At 49.2% G+C, this 15,858-nt stretch overlaps 1 protein-coding gene across 1 annotated transcript in view; it reads left to right on the forward strand.

Annotated features, from left to right (window-relative positions):
* Positions 1 to 15,858, forward strand: part of NDUFB11 (NADH:ubiquinone oxidoreductase subunit B11) — a 314,411-nt gene that overhangs the window by 182,749 nt on the left and 115,804 nt on the right. The gene's annotated exons all lie outside the window — the stretch shown is intronic.

Genomic DNA, 15,858 nt, shown 5'->3' on the forward strand with positions numbered 1-15,858 from the left:
CCCCTCCACGGTGTGTCACTGCTGCAGCATGGTCTGCTGGCGCCTGTCATGATCAGTGCCTCGCTCTCTCCACGGGGTGTCACTGCTGCAACATGGTCTGTTGGTGCCTTTCATGATCAGTGCCTCACCCTCCACGGGGTGTCACTGCTGCAACAGGGTCTGCTGGCGCCTTTCATCATCAGTGCCTCACCCTCTCTACGGTGTGTCACTGCTGCAACATGGTCTGCTGCGCCTTTTCATGATCAGTGCCTCACCCCCCTCCACGGGGTGTCACTGCTGCAACATGGTTTGCTGCGCCTTTCATGATCAGTGCCTCGCTCTGGGCATGGGGTGCCACTGCTGCAACATTGTCTGCTAACGCCTTTCATGATCAGTGCCTCGCTCTGTGCATGGGGTGCCACTGCTGCAACATTCTGCTAGCGCCTTTCATGATCAGTGCATCACCCTCCACGGGGTGTCACTGCTGCAACATGGTCTGCTGGTGCCTTTCATGATCAGTGCCTCACTCTCCTCGGGGTGTCATGGCTGCAACATGGTCTGCTGGTGCCTTTCATGATCAGTGCCTCGCTCTGGCCACAGGATGTCGCTGCTACAACATGGTCTGCTGGCGCTTTTCATGATCAGTGCCTCGCTCTGGCCACAGGATGTCACTGCTGCAACAAGGTCTGCTGGTGCCTTTCATGATCAGTGCCTCTCATGATCAGTGCCTCACCCTCTACACAGTGCGTCACTGCTGCAACATTGTCTGCTAGCGCCTTTCATGATCAGTGCCTCACCCTCCACGGGGTGTCACTGCTGCAACAGGGTCTGCTAGCGCCTTTCATGATCAGTGCCTCACCCTCCACGGGCTGTCACTGCTGCAACAGGGTCTGTTAGCACCTTTCATGATCAGTGCCTCGCTCGCTCTCCATGGTGTGTCACTACTGCAACATGGTCTGCTGCGCCTTTCATCATCAGTGCCTCACCCCCTCCACGGTGTGTCACTGCTGCAACATGCTCTGCTGCGCCTTTCATGATCAGTCCCTCGCTCTCCACGGTGTGTCACTACTGCAACATGGTCTGCTAGCGCCTTTCATGATCAGTGCCTCACCCTCTCTACGGTGTGTCACTGCTGAACCATGGTCTGCTGCGCCTTTCATCATCAGTGCCTCACCCTCTCTACGGTGTGTCACTGCTGCAACATGGTCTGCTGCGCCTTTCATCATCAGTGCCTCACGCCATCCACGGTGTGTCACTGCTGCAACATGGTCCGCTGCGCCTTTCATCATCAGTGCCTCGCTCTGGGCATGGGGTGCCACTGCTGCAACATTGTCTGCTAGCGCCTTTCATGATCAGTGCCTCACCCTCCACGGGGTGTCACTGCTGCAACATGGTCTGCTGGTGCCTTTCATGATCAGTGCCTCACTCTCCTCGGGGTGTCATGGCTGCAACATGGTCTGCTGGTGCCTTTCATGATCAGTGCCTCGCTCTGGCCACAGGATGTCGCTGCTACAACATGGTCTGCTGGCGCTTTTCATGATCAGTGCCTCGCTCTGGCCACTGGATGTCACTGCTGCAACAAGGTCTGCTGGTGACTTTCATGATCAGTGCCTCTCATGATCAGTGCCTCACCCTCTACACAGTGTGTCACTGCTGCAACATGGTCTGCTGGCGCCTTTCATGATCAGTGTCTCACTCTCTCCACGGTGTGTCACTGCTGCAGCATGGTCTGTTAGCGCGTTTCATGATCAGTGCCTCGCTCGCTCCACGGTGTGTCACTGCTGCCACATGGTCTGCTGGCGCCTTTCATGATCAGTGCCTCACTCTGGCCACAGGGTGTCGCTGCTGCAACATGGTCAGCTGGTGCCTTTCATGATCCGTGCCTCGCTCTGGGCAGCGGGGGATTGCTGCTTCTGTACCTACACAATGAGGATAGATGATGGAGACCACAGTTGATTTGATTTATAAAGCGCCCGAATCACCCCATCAGGGGTATCTCCGCGCTAAGACTGCTATAGCCAACCAGGGAGCGACAATTCAGAACAGTAGGGTTTTCAGCAGCTTTCTCAATACCAGGAAATAAGTGCATTGGTGCAGGTGGATAGGAAGTTGGTTCCAATAGAGGGGAGCCAGATGGAAGAATGCTTTGCCACCCATGCAAGCTTTTTTCAAGCGTGGGATGTGCAGCAGTGCTTTGGACCCTGACCGGAGTGACCTGGATGGCTGGTATCTAACAAATTTGTCTGATAGATGGGACCCAGGTCATGTAAAGATTTGTAGGCCATGCAGCAGATCTTGAATTTTATCCTTTTTCAAACCGGAAGCCAATGGAGCTTTTGAAGTAAGGGAAGAGAAGCTGTTCTGGGTGGGGTATTGGTAACCAGGCGGGCCGCAGTGTTCTGGACAACCTGCAATTTGTTCAAGGAAACCTCTTTGGCTGAAATCCGCAAAGCATAGCAGTAGTCCAGGCGGCTTCGCACTATTGCCTGAATCAGAGTTTTCCGCGTGGAGGATGGCAAGAAGGGGAAAACTCTTGGTAGCACGCTCAGTGTGTAGAAGCAAGCCCCAGCCGTAGAGGTGGAATCCTTCTAGGGTTAGTTTTTGATCTATCCGAAATCCTAGATTTTTTTGCCACTAGTTTTGGGGTTGGGGCAGAGACTAGTTCCTCTGGCCACCATCCAGGGGACCACCTTGTTACAGCATCTAGAAACATTATCTCTGATTTTCCTGCGTTAAGCTGGAGGTAGTTATCCCTCATCCAGTCAGCGATGACCTTCATACCCTCCGTAAAGGTGGTCTGAGTGTTAGGGTTAGTTTTGTTGAAGGAGAGTAGAAGCGGAGTGTCATCAGCGTGGGAGATAGGACAGAATCATAGTTTCCTCAAACTTGCCAAGGGAGCGTCATAAATGTTAAATAAAGTGGGGCTCAAACAAGAGCACTGCGGTACTCCCTTGGTCACGTTTTGTGGTCTGGGAACGAAAAGGGCCCAAGTTGACGGTCTGGGTTCTGTCAGGAAATTGTACAGCCATTTTAAGGCATTCCCTTGAATGCCACTGTCCCTCAGTCTCCTGAGAAGGGTCTGGTGAGAGATGGTATTGAAGGCAGTGGATAGGTCAAGCAGCACCAGAAGTACTGCTTGACCATTATCCAGGGACATTCTGATGTTGTCAGTGACCGCCACCAGTGCAGACTCTGTACTATGTCTGGGTCGAAATTCCGACTGAGAGGGATCGAGGCAGTTAGTGGATTCTACAAATTCAGATAAGTGCTTATTGATATGTTTTTTTAGGAGTTTGCTCTGTAAGGGGAGCAGAGAGATGGGACGATAGTTGGTTGCATCGTCCAAGGGGGCTTTAGGATTTTTTCTGCTGGGGATAATCTGTGCCATCCTTAATGGAGCTATTAAGAACTGAGCAGATGAGGACAGCTAGTTGCTTGGATAGCAGGGAGGTGATTTTGGCAGGGATGAGGTCCAATGGGGACCCTGATTTAACTATTGTTAGAAGAGATTCTACCTTATCCGGCGTAAGTGCTGAAAAATGCTCCAGAGTTGCGGTATTTGGAATAGACTGAGGATAGTCTATTTTAGTGCCTTTCTGAGAGTCCCTGGTTGAGGTGATTTTGTTGTATGTTGTTTCTATTTTCTGGGTGAGATGAGTTGCTATATCATCGCACAGGGCTTGGGTTGGAGCTTCTTTGGTGTCGCAAGCCTTAGGGTTGGTAAAAGTTTTTTAAATCTGGTAGAGTTTTGTAGGGGTGTTTGCTGCCTGTTCGAGTTGCTACGCAATATACATTTTGTGGACAGATTTCAGATTTTTATGGTATTGGGTCAGTGCTAGTTTATATCTTTCTTTGTCTTGTAGGTCATGAGAGGAGCGCCAGAGGTGGTCTAGTTTTTTACAATGGCTTTTTTCAGTCCGGAGTTTGGCGGAGTACCACGTAGTCTGGTGTCGTTTGGCAGATATTGAGCGCTGTTTTAAGGGGCTAGACACTGTCTGACCAAGTCAAGGGGAGGGTTGCTCCACACGATATGTTGGGGGAATGTGTTAAAATTAGATCTAGCATTTGCCGTGCCGAGTGAGTGGGCTCGTCGTTGATCTTGATTATTTTAAGTGTTGACCGCTCTGTCAGTAGTGAGGATGCCTCTTGGTTGGCGATGTTTTCACTATGCTCGTTGAAATCTCCTAAGAGTAGGAAGTTTCTAGTTGAGAATGCATGCGGGGGGATACGTTCCATCAGTTGTGGGGCAAAGCTAGAGCGAGGTCCCGGGGGTCTATATACAAGAGCTCCTTTCCAGCTGAGTTGAGAGTGTAGGTCAATTCTAAAGACTAGGGTTTCCATTATGTCATCCCTTGATTGGTCTAGGATGGAGACTCTGAGGGAGTCTTTGTAGATAATAGCTCTTCCCCCTCCCGCCCTGTGTGGTCTATCTCATTTGTGAATGCGATAGCCGTCTGGGAGAGCTCCCGCAATAGCAGGGTTAGAGCAGGGTTTAGTCCAGGTCTCTGTCAAAAATCCTCTGTGAGGGAGTTTGGTGGATTCAGATCCCAGATGTTACCTGCACATTCACCAAAAAGCAGTTGCCGCCTCCTTTGTTGTATATGCTCAGGGGAGAGCCTTCCTTTTCATTGGTATAGTGGGGTTGGCGATTTCCTTGGTGAGGTGGAATATTATTTGCCTGGGGTGGCTCTGGTCCCATGCACTGAAATCCACAGGACCTGCATGCGAAAGGTCCTTCTGTCATTGTAGGAATGGTGCATGTGTTGCGTGTGTGGGGGCCTGCATCTGTGCTGTGGAGACCCTTTCTACTACAACGAGGATCAGCATTGGTGCTGGCTGGAGAGGGGAGTACTTATGTGTTGAGGATTATCAAGCGCTTTAGATGAGTGCTCGAAGGGGCCTGGTGACCTGTCGCAGTTTTTCGGGCAGTGTGTCCTAGCCAGGTGTCAAGGCGCCCTTAGTTGGCTCCTCAGCAGCGAATTCCGTGATTGCGCCGGTGAGGCAGTGTTTGAGTACACTGATGGGCAGTGCTTGGAGGGAGTCCTGCCGCTCTGGCAGGCGCTACGGTCTCTGTCACAATGTGGTCGCACTCTGCTCCAGCACGGAGCTGGCAGGCGCCTAGAAGTCGCTCGGTTTCCAGCCTGCGCTCCTGAAACGCAAGCACTTCTTCCAGTGCCTGGAGGACGCTGGCTCGAGCTCCGAGGGAGAGGCTGGCAGTGAAGAGGCTGATGGATGGCAGCATTAGAGGCGGCCGCGGCGTGGACCCGCCAGCCAGGGGGCGCCGCCGGTGGCCCCGTCCGCCGCAGCCGTTCATCACTCTGATGGCGGCCTACATAAGTAGATCTCCGAGGCGGAGGCCTCTGGCCTCCCGCTTTTATTGGGAAATGATTGCGGCGCTCTGCTCCTGGGCCGTAGGCGCCTGGCAGCGCGTGTTAAACTGCAGGGGTCTGATGATCGGTGGCGCGTGGCGCGAGACCAGGGCTCTCGGCGCTTCGGCTCCCTCGCCTGCTTCCGGTGGGTCACACACCCCCTCCCCTTCTCATAGTGGCCTCGTCCCACTAAACGTACAGGAGGAGAGGCCCCCACAGAGCCCCTCCCGGTGGTAACAGAGGCTCTCCTGTCCTGAATCATCAGAGCTGGCCTTTGCTCGGAGCGCGCCCTGTGCAAAACGAAATGTGGCACCCTGTTCCACTAACCTCTTTATTTGTCTGGGTTTAAACGCTCTTTTCTTTGGGCCTAAGTTGCAGGGAGACTGCTGCAGGGAGCTCCAGCGCCCCTTTGTAGGTTGGCGCCCTGGGCGTGGGCCCAGTTCTCACACATGCTAAAGGATGGCCTTGGCATCATTCTTTGAAATCTGTCGCAGCCTCAAGGTAGCCCCCTGTGCAGTAGGGCCTTGAGGACTCCTCAGTTTCGAGACTCCCTCCCCCATACTCCTGACCTGCACCTTCCTGTCCATCTCCTCCAAGTAAACTGGGAGTGGCCTGGGTATACAGGCACAGAAAACAATGCAGATAAAAAGTGTGCAACATGCAAGTAGTTGAAAACACGGCACCTCGCCTTCCATGGAATCTTCCTTGCGGCTCTGTGTCTGCACAGCTACTGAGAGCCTTGCACTGGCTGCCAGTCAGGAAGAGAACAAGCTTCAGACTCGGTGCCTCGCCTTCCATGGAATCTTCCTTGCGGCTCTGTGTCTGCACAGCTACTGAGAGCCTTACACTGGCTGCCAGTCAGGAAGAGAACAAGCTTCAGACTCGGTGCCTCGCCTTCCATGGAGTCTTCCTTGCGGCTCTGTGTCTGCACAGCTACTGAGAGCCTTACACTGGCTGCCAGTCAGGAAGAGAACAAGCTTCAGACTCGGTGCCTCGCCTTCCATGGAGTCTTCCACGCGGCTCTGTGTCTGCACAGCTACTGAGAGCCTTACACTGGCTGCCAGTCAGGAAGAGAACAAGCTTCAGACTCGGTGCCTCGCCTTCCATGGAGTCTTCCTTGCGGCTCTGTGTCTGCACAGCTACTGAGAGCCTTGCACTGGCTGCCAGTCAGGAAGAGAACAAGCTTCAGACTCGGTGCCTCGCCTTCCATGGAATCTTCCTTGCGGCTCTGTGTCTGCACAGCTACTGAGAGCCTTACACTGGCTGCCAGTCAGGAAGAGAACAAGCTTCAGACTCGGTGCCTCGCCTTCCATGGAGTCTTCCTTGCGGCTCTGTGTCTGCACAGCTACTGAGAGCCTTACACTGGCTGCCAGTCAGGAAGAGAACAAGCTTCAGACTCGGTGCCTCGCCTTCCATGGAGTCTTCCACGTGGCTCTGTGTCTGCGCCGCTACTGAGAGCCTTGCACTGGCTGCCAGTCAGGAAGAGAACAAGCTTCAGACTCGGTGCCTCGCCTTCCATGTAGTCTTCCACGTGGCTCTGTGTCTGCACTGCTACTGAGAGCCTTACACTGGCTGCCAGTCAGGAAGAGAACAAGCTTCAGACTCGGTGCCTCGCCTTCCATGGAGTCTTCCTTGCGGCTCTGTGTCTGCACAGCTACTGAGAGCCTTACACTGGCTGCCAGTCAGGAAGAGAACAAGCTTCAGACTCGGTGCCTCGCCTTCCATGGAATCTTCCTTGCGGCTCTGTGTCTGCACAGCTACTGAGAGCCTTACACTGGCTGCCAGTCAGGAAGAGAACAAGCTTCAGACTCGGTGCCTCGCCTTCCATGGAGTCTTCCTTGCGGCTCTGTGTCTGCACCGCTACTGAGAGCCTTACACTGGCTGCCAGTCAGGAAGAGAACAAGCTTCAGACTCGGCACCTCGCCTTCCATGGAGTCTTCCACGTGGCTCTGTGTCTGCGCCGCTACTGAGAGCCTTACACTGGCTGCCAGTCAGGAAGAGAACAATCTAAAGACTCTGCTGCTTCGCGCACAAATCCTCAATTGGAAAAGGTCTCCGCTGTCTACACCAGAAGCTTTGTTATTATCGTCCAGTCAGAAACTTGAGATGTAAGGATGAACTTACCCCCCCCCCCCCCCCCCCCCCCCACCTTCCCCATCCGACTGCCCAGATGCAGTGTCAGATCCTTCTCCTACCCGGCCCCTTCCTATTGGAATAAGTTACCTTCTCGTTTCCGCTTCTGTACAGATCGTACCACGCTCTGGAAGATGCTGAAGACCGTTCTATTTCAACTTGGCGAACTGACCTGCCTATGTTTAGCCATAGCGCTGAGATGCACCTTTGGGGGTGATTTGTGCGCTATATTAAATTATCATAAAATAACAACAGTCACAAACCAAGGAGGGCGCCAAGACCCGCAGCAGGAGAACACGACGAAGTGTCCTGTAATCACCGAAGCACATGGGGAGCTCTGAAAACACTTGAAGGGATGCAGGGTACTAGGGGGGGGCACAGGTGGGACTCTGGAGCTACATGGTGCCCCCTCAGCCTTGAAAACACTTGAAGGGATGGAGGGTACAAGGGGTGCACAGGTGGGACTCTGGAGGTACAAGGTGCCCCCTCAGCCTTGAAAACACTTGAAGGGATGGAGGGCACTAGGGGGGCACAGGTGGGACTCTGTAGCTACATGGGGCCCCCTCAGCCGAGTCTAGAGATACTTTTTGAAGACACAAGAGGTGGAAGATTAATGTACAGATTGACTTCTGGAGCTCTGTGTTGCCCAGTCTGCAGAGGGTAGAGATAGGTTTTGAAGACACACAGAGAAGGTGGGAGATTGATGTCAATCGGTAGCGCATTTCCAATTTCACAAAGAGCATTTCAGAGTTCCTTTGTTTCGAATGCTAGGAACATATACAATGACCTTGGCCCTGTAATGTTTGCTCTAGGGCTGCAGACTTGGTGGCCATGGTAGGTTCAGAGCCATGCCACCGGTTGACTGCTCTAATCCTTTTCCTCGTACCTCAGTCTTGTAAACAGAGGAGGTTCTTGGTCTAAGATGCCACTGTCCTTACGCAGCCTGCAGCGCTGTAGCCGCAGTTTATACCTGTCGAGGAACTTAATGGAGTCTTCAATATCCATCCATCCGTTTCTTTTCAGCAGCACCAGTCTCGCAGTTCCATCGAGCGCAGGCGGGTCGATAGCTCACTGTTTCCGCCATCCTGTCCACATCGCGAACGAAATTCAAAAGAAAGGTGCTGCAAGAGCAGATGTGTGTGTGAAAGGCTCTTTGGAGTGGGGGTCCAGTGTCACAATGGAAGGCGCTTCATGTCCAGTGCTCTGTCACTGAATGGCGTGGGTAATTGTTTACTTTTGATTGTAATGCATCATTAGTGCCTGAATAATCCAATTGTGCACCTGCTGCCTGTGCGCTTTGGTCGTCTAGGGCAGCTAGCCTTCCGGCTCAGCTGTGAGATGGGCCTACACTATCCAGCATTTCTTTTGAGTCCTGGCGCTAGCCCTGATACTTCGTTGAACAATATTTATGGCCTACTGCTGCTCTTGCTCCAGGAAGTGGCCAGCTGCTGCTGTTCAAGGACTTTAGCTTACTGCTGGTATTGCTTAAGTACCATGGCAGACAGCTATTGCTTAAAAACAGTGGCCTGCTGCTGTTACTGTTCAAGTACTGTGGCCTTCTGCTGTTATTGCTCAGGCACCATGGTGTCCTGCTGTTATTACTCAGAACTTAAGGCCTACGGCTGTTATTGATCACGGATCTTGGCTTACTGCCGTCATTGTTCAAGGATTGAGGCCTACAACAGTTATTACTTAGGCCCACTGCTGTTAGTACTCAAGGGCAGTGACCTACTGCAGTTATTACTCAAGGTTATTGAGGATCATGGCCAAATGCTGTTATTGCACTTGGCCTAATGATGTTACTAATCGAGAACTGTGGCCTTCTGCTGGTTTGTGAGAGACTCCTAGCCTGATTTTGTTATTTGCTCATAGACTACTGACCTTATTCCTAAAAGCCGAAGTCTACTACGATTATTGCTGCCTATGTTAATGCTCACGAACCGTCACCTATTGCTCTTATTGCTCCAAACTCATGGCCTTTTGCTGTTATTGCTTAATGACAGTGGCCTGCTGCTGTACTGCTCAAAGCTTATCTACTGCAGTTATTGCTCAAGGACTGCGGCAACTGCTGTTAATGTCCAAGTTTCCATTGCTTACTGTTATTACTGGAGGATTGTGGCCTACTGTAGTTATTGCTTAAGCACTGAGGCTTACTGCAGTAATTGGTCAAGATACCATGGCCTACTATAGTTATTGCTCAAGGTCCTTGGCCTATAACCGTTACTGCTCATGGCCCATTACCTACTGCTGTAGTTGCCCACGGAACATGGTCTGCAGCTGTTATTGCCTTAGTGACCATGGTCTACTTAAGGATGTTGGAGCCAGAAAATACTTTTCTGAAACCTACAAGGTAGAAAGTGTACACCAGTGAGAAAGGAAATCTGTAAAGCACAACACCAAATAGTCTCCATGCGCCCCCAGGCTCAAAAGAGAAAGATTGCTAAATTCTAAAGCCTGTTTCTGGAAGTTGCCCGTTTTGAATGGTAAGGGGATTAAAGCACAGGGAGATGAGGAATTTACTGTGGACTACTTAAAGAAAAAGAAAAAAAAGATCAGTATTGGATCTAATTGACTGCACAGGTGCTTATATTGTTAATATGTATGCAATAACACTCAACCTTCTACTGGTCCTACAGCTCTGGAACCATAAACCAAAGTGAAAAACAACATACTAAAGGGAATGCTTAGGAAGTCCAGTGTTTTTACTGAAAGTTCACCTAATCAAATATGAATCCAGATTGTTCAAACATATGAATTCTTCTTATAGAGCCAATACAATGCAGGAACCATGATAAGATATTCAAAATAAGATTTTCTTTGGTCTTCACTGCATCAAACTGCAGCCCAGCCAACGTGTTTCATCCCGACAAGGGTCTTCATCAGGATTTAGAGATTTCTTTGTGTTGCTCTGTGGGCAAGTGTAAGCCACACAGAAGAAGTGGCTGAGTAGTGGTGTCACCCGAAGTTCATTAACAATCTCTTATTGAGTCTTTCAGGATAAGTGTAAACCAGAAAAGGGAGAACATTGAATATCTATATCATTTGCATGGATGGTATGTTGTCTGAAAAGTTTCAGCGCATCGTCCATCATCTCCTTGTGTTTGCTTTGTTTCCCCCTAGTTGGCAGGGTAGGCCCAGACGTGGGTTCCTTGCTCACTTTGCCACTGGATTCAAACTAGCCTGGCTGATGAGGGGTGTTACCCCAAAACCGGTACCAGGATGCTTGTTTCCGGTCCAGGGAAGACCTGGCTTGGAAGTTCGGGCTGGACTATTCCCATGAGGCACAGGGTCAAGACTGATTTGCATATGACTGGGTCTGAACTGGGGTTGCGAAGTGAGCTAAAGAACGATGATGGATTCACCCCAGATCTGTGACTGAGGGTTGCTCACAGAGCAACACTAAGAAATCTCTAAACCCTGATGGAAGTCCCTTGTCGGACCGAAACGCGTTGGCTGGGCTGCAGTTTCATGTAGTGAAGAATAAAAAAAACTTTTTTTGAGCTTCATGTCATGACTCCTACATTATATTAAATCTATAAGAATATTTTACTGTGGACTATAGACGTTTGATAAAGAAAGAGCTGTTAATATAATCTAGGAATTCTGCTAACAGCAAGATCTAATTTCCCGCATTAACGTTTACTGACATTTATCTTGCTTGGTCAGAAATAAATTAATTACATTCTGAATTCTGTTAACCAATTCTGTTGTCATCTCACTTGATTGGTCATTCTTGTTAAAAAAACATTAATCCAATATTTAACCGGTTTGAGCGAATGCTCAGACTGTGTTGAGGGAACCCTCTAGGTATTACCAAGGCACTCGTACCTAAGCCAGCTCAGAACTATGCAGAATCAGTTTGTCCAAATGTTGACTCTGCATTGACCTGTATTGTCTGCATCTAGGAGATGTCGGAACTATGCAACGCCACAATGCAGGATGAGCTCCTTGAATATTTATGTGAGGAATGCTTTCAGAACTCAACATTAGGTATTCAGTGTTGTTGGTGGTCACATGGATGAACAAAAGAAAGCAGAAAAATGTGGACCTTGAATTACTTCCACTGCCCTGTAGTGTGAGGCACGAGGTCCCCCATCTCACTGGTCAAAGTCATGTGAACATTCCTGCGCCCTGCTTTTGAGCATTTTCAGCTGATGGCTATGAGCGCAACAAGGTCCTAGGAAGCTTGTTTCCGGTACAGGGAAGACCTGGCTTGGCAGTTCGGGCTGGACTGTTCCCATGAGGCACAGGGTCAGACTGATTTGCATATGGCCATGTCTGAACTGGGGTGGCAGAGTGGATTAAACCCAGATCAGTTGACTGGGGGTGAGTGCTTGCAATGTTCAACACTCCGTCCATCATTTCCTTTGGTTTTTGCTATGAGCGCAACTACCTCATAAGTTTGTGTACAACTTTTGGGTGTCCAAATTCTTTGGTGCCCAGTGCCAGTGAAGCTAGAGAGAGGAAAAATTGGTGCTCGCCTACATCATCCGCATGTCTAGGGTGCACAGTGCAGGCTCGTATGAGCATTGCCAAGGACTCACTTGATCAAATGGGTTGCACCAGGATGTTGAAAACTTTGCACTCCGAAGAAGAGCATGTCCGAATTTTAGGAGTTAAGGGTGGTGGTATTGGTAGCCTTAAAAAGTAAAGGAGGATTGCTGTTCCCAAGTTGTTTTTCCCTGCATCATGACAGAAATTGAGGGATTACTTTAAATAGCAGAGTCCTTGAGCATTGTCAATAGATAAGGATGATGGACAACTGTCAAAGACAAAGGGGGTTTGTGGAACAGAGCATTTATAGCTTTGGGGTGGTTATGTAGAGGCAAGTTTTCTTTTAAGGTATGTGAAGAGAGATCAAAGGAAGGATTGTTTTTTAAAGTTATTGGATGCATTTAACATCTGGGGGAATAATATACTTGTGTCTCTAAGATTAATGGTATAGTTAAGTTACCTGAATTTATCTTGGCTGTTAAGGATATGTATCAGAACTAACCGAGCTAACCTTGAGAACATGTACAAAGTTAATATATGTGAGAACTTGGATGTTTATGCTAAAGGGGGGTGGCAATGATTTTTTGAATGTCCAGTTTTTGTTGATGCTGTGGTTTATTTTTTAAGTTATATGGATATTTACTATATATGAAGAACTGGACATGTGTGGTGTGAAGTTATACATTGTGAATTACAAGTGGAGTCTGTGTGACAGATTTGGTAAATGGTATTTAGTTCCCAAATGTGCGCAGTGAATTCATGTACTGATTGTGTGGATTCTTGTGTGCAAGGACTGGGAAGAACAGCACATCTCAAGGTGTGTTGTATGGTGTCACCCGTATGTGCTCTTGTGGCACAGTTGGTGTGCAGTTAGGGCAAGAGCAGTTACTCAGTTGCCAAGGTCTAAAACTGGAGACGAAAACTACCCTGTTGCCTGAGGAAGCATGGGGAGTACCTCTTGGAGAGTGAAATTGGGGAAGAGGAGTACCCTGTTGTATAAGGATACATAGAGGAAGTACTCAATGAAGTGCGGAGTTGGGGAAGAGTGGTACCCTTTCACATAAGGTTACATGTGTGAAGTACTCTGTGGAGTGTGAAAGTGGAAGAGAGTAGCCTGTCGCAAGAGGAAACACAGGGAAGTATAGTACTCTGTGTTGCGGTAAGAAGCCACAAGTTCTACTTGAGTGTACTTTTGGACCAGTTGTCACGGAGTATGAATGGAAGTTTGATAGGTGTGTGGTTCTGGAGGATAAGTACACCAGTGATACAGAATGCATCATTGTTTTCTTTGGTTTGATTCACTTATATTTGCTCTGGACTGGTGAAAATGTTGTGCAAATGGGAGGATTTGAGAGTTATATGGTACTGAAGGCAGAGTACATATGTGAGTGCCTTTTTGCCCAAGATTGTGTGTACTGGAGGGAAGCTGGTGTTTGAAAGTTGTGTTTTCAGAAGTTTCAGTCTGCACATACTAGAAGTTGTCATTATATACAGGATGTGTTTCGCCTGGTGTTTGTGCAGATGCAAGAGGAGGTGGTGTTGCGTGCAGGTTTAGGTACTTTCACATGGCGCTTTGTCATGTTAAGTTTGACCAGCTAGTGTGACTGGGTGTTAAGATGTTGCGGTGCAGGGCTTCACTGGTGTGTGTGCATTGTCCTAATGGGCATGTGTGTGTTGCTTGTGGAAGATGGAAAGAGTGTGTGAGTTTGTCTTTTTGTGTCTTGGTCACTGTTGCACTGGTTTGATGTTAGTCCCGCATGTAAGGACAAACTGTGTGCATGATGTAGTGTGGTGGCATTTCTGGTTTGAGCTGTATGAAAAGAAAAGGGATGATGATGCATACCTGCTAACTTACAAAATCACTTCTGTGGAGTTGCAGGCAGGGCTTTAAGTGGGATGAAGAAACTGGAGGCTCTCTCAAAGGAGTGTGGCCAATGTAATTAAGGGCGTGGCTTAAAAACACTTAAGTTAAAAAAATCTGCGTTCAGCCATAGTGTGCTGCCCGACTTGTATTATGCTGTTTCTGTCGTTGCGTTTAGAAATATGATACAAGTAACATCATACCTACAAGTCAGGACTATTGGCTTTGTCAGTGGTTGTTAGTTGCGTTAGATAAATAAGCAGCAACTATTGCTTGTTGTATATAATATTGAAAAAGCTTCCACTTAGAGCCCTGGTGACACCAGGACAGCGTTGCTGCTCCAGAGTTTCAAAAAGAGAAGAGAAATTCAGAGAGAGAATGACTCTCTTTAAAGGACTTCCCTTCCCCTAGAACTCTCACCTGGCATGACGTAACTTATCCACTAGTGAGAAGCGTGCGCGCGCACAACGATATGCCTGCTGTCACTGCAGTCTGGGAAAAAACGGACTGCAGTGACAGCAAAACAGAGCCCGATAGAGACCAGTTTCGAGGCCCCCTTTAAACAAGCATTGGCTTAGCCAATAGGTCTCGCCTTTGGGACCTTATGTGTTTAGCCATGCAACAGTTGCATAACTAAATACTTATAAGGTCCCAAAAGCGAGACCTATTGGCTAAGCAAAAGTGAAAGTAATCGCGGTCAAGCGCGGCGCGCGCGCCCGCGCACTTGCACTGTAGCTTTAGGCTGGCCTGGTAGCACTTTTTGGAGCCCTCTCAATAAGTCTCGCCAGACCAGCGCATGCGCTGGGTCAGGCGAGACCTAAAAACTGCCGGTGCTGAGACCAGGCCCACTTAAATCACTGGGTGCTGGGCCTGATGCCGAGTGCTATCTAAGATGCACTCTGCCCCTCACCAAACTCCCACCCCCTCCCAAAAATACCCAAAACAAAGGGTCATCGAGGCTGTCAAAAATTTCCTGGGTTGGTTATACACCTTTTAATGGACATCTGCTACTGACAGCCTTTGAAAGCAAGAAATCCACTGTTTACAGTGGTTTTCACCTTGTTTTCCCTGCCCTGTGTGATTTCAGCTCACAGGATACCGTGTGAAGGGAGACGAAATCGTGTGGCACACGGGTGTGAGTTGGCAGGTATGATGTGATGTCTGTGAATGTATGGGCTTGAGTGGCCATGCTGTAGGAACATTGAGCGTGGATGCTGCGAGAATGCGACGATCAGGGCTTTAAGTGGAATGGAAAAACTGGAGGGTCTCTCAAAGGGGCGTAGCTTAAAAACACAAGCTAAAAATCTGTACTTCGTGTGCCACCCCACTTGTATTTTGCTGTTTCTGTCATTGCATCCAGATACATAATACAAGTAACATCATACCTACAAGTCAGGATTATTGGCTTTGTCAATGGTTGTTAGTTGCATAAGATAAATAAGCAGCAACTATGACTTGTATATAATATTGAAAAAGCTTCCACTTAAAGCCCTGGTGACACTACCACAATGTTGCTGCTCCTTGAGTTTCAAAAAGAGTAGGGAAATCCAGAGAGATAATGACTCTCTTTAAAGGATTTGCCTTCTCCTACAACTCTCACCTGGCGTGACGTCATTCCGTAATTTCTGCACTAGTGACAAGTGAGCAGGGTACATCCGATATGCCTGCGGTCACTGTAGTCCGGAAAAACGGACCGCCTGTGCCAGGGCGCAAAACAGAGCCCGTTAGAGACCCATTCCGAGGTCCCCTTTAAAAATTGCCGGGGCTGTGAGACCCGGCCCACTTAAAGCCCCGACGACGATACATGGCATATTTCTGAAGCTGGATTATGGTAGGAGAAAGAATGGAGCGCTAACAGGAACTACTTGCTATGAGCGGGGCCTAGGGACCTAACATGGACTAAAAACTTCTGCCCTACTTTTGTGGCTGCAGGCTCATATGGGACCCTGGCCATGGGCGTAGGAAGTGTGGGGGACGCGGGGGATATATCCCCCCCAGATTTTGGAGTGGGGGGGACACGGG

The sequence above is a fragment of the Triturus cristatus genome, chromosome 10 (assembly GCF_964204655.1).
Source record: "Triturus cristatus chromosome 10, aTriCri1.1, whole genome shotgun sequence".
NCBI classification, from domain to species: domain Eukaryota; kingdom Metazoa; phylum Chordata; class Amphibia; order Caudata; family Salamandridae; genus Triturus; species Triturus cristatus.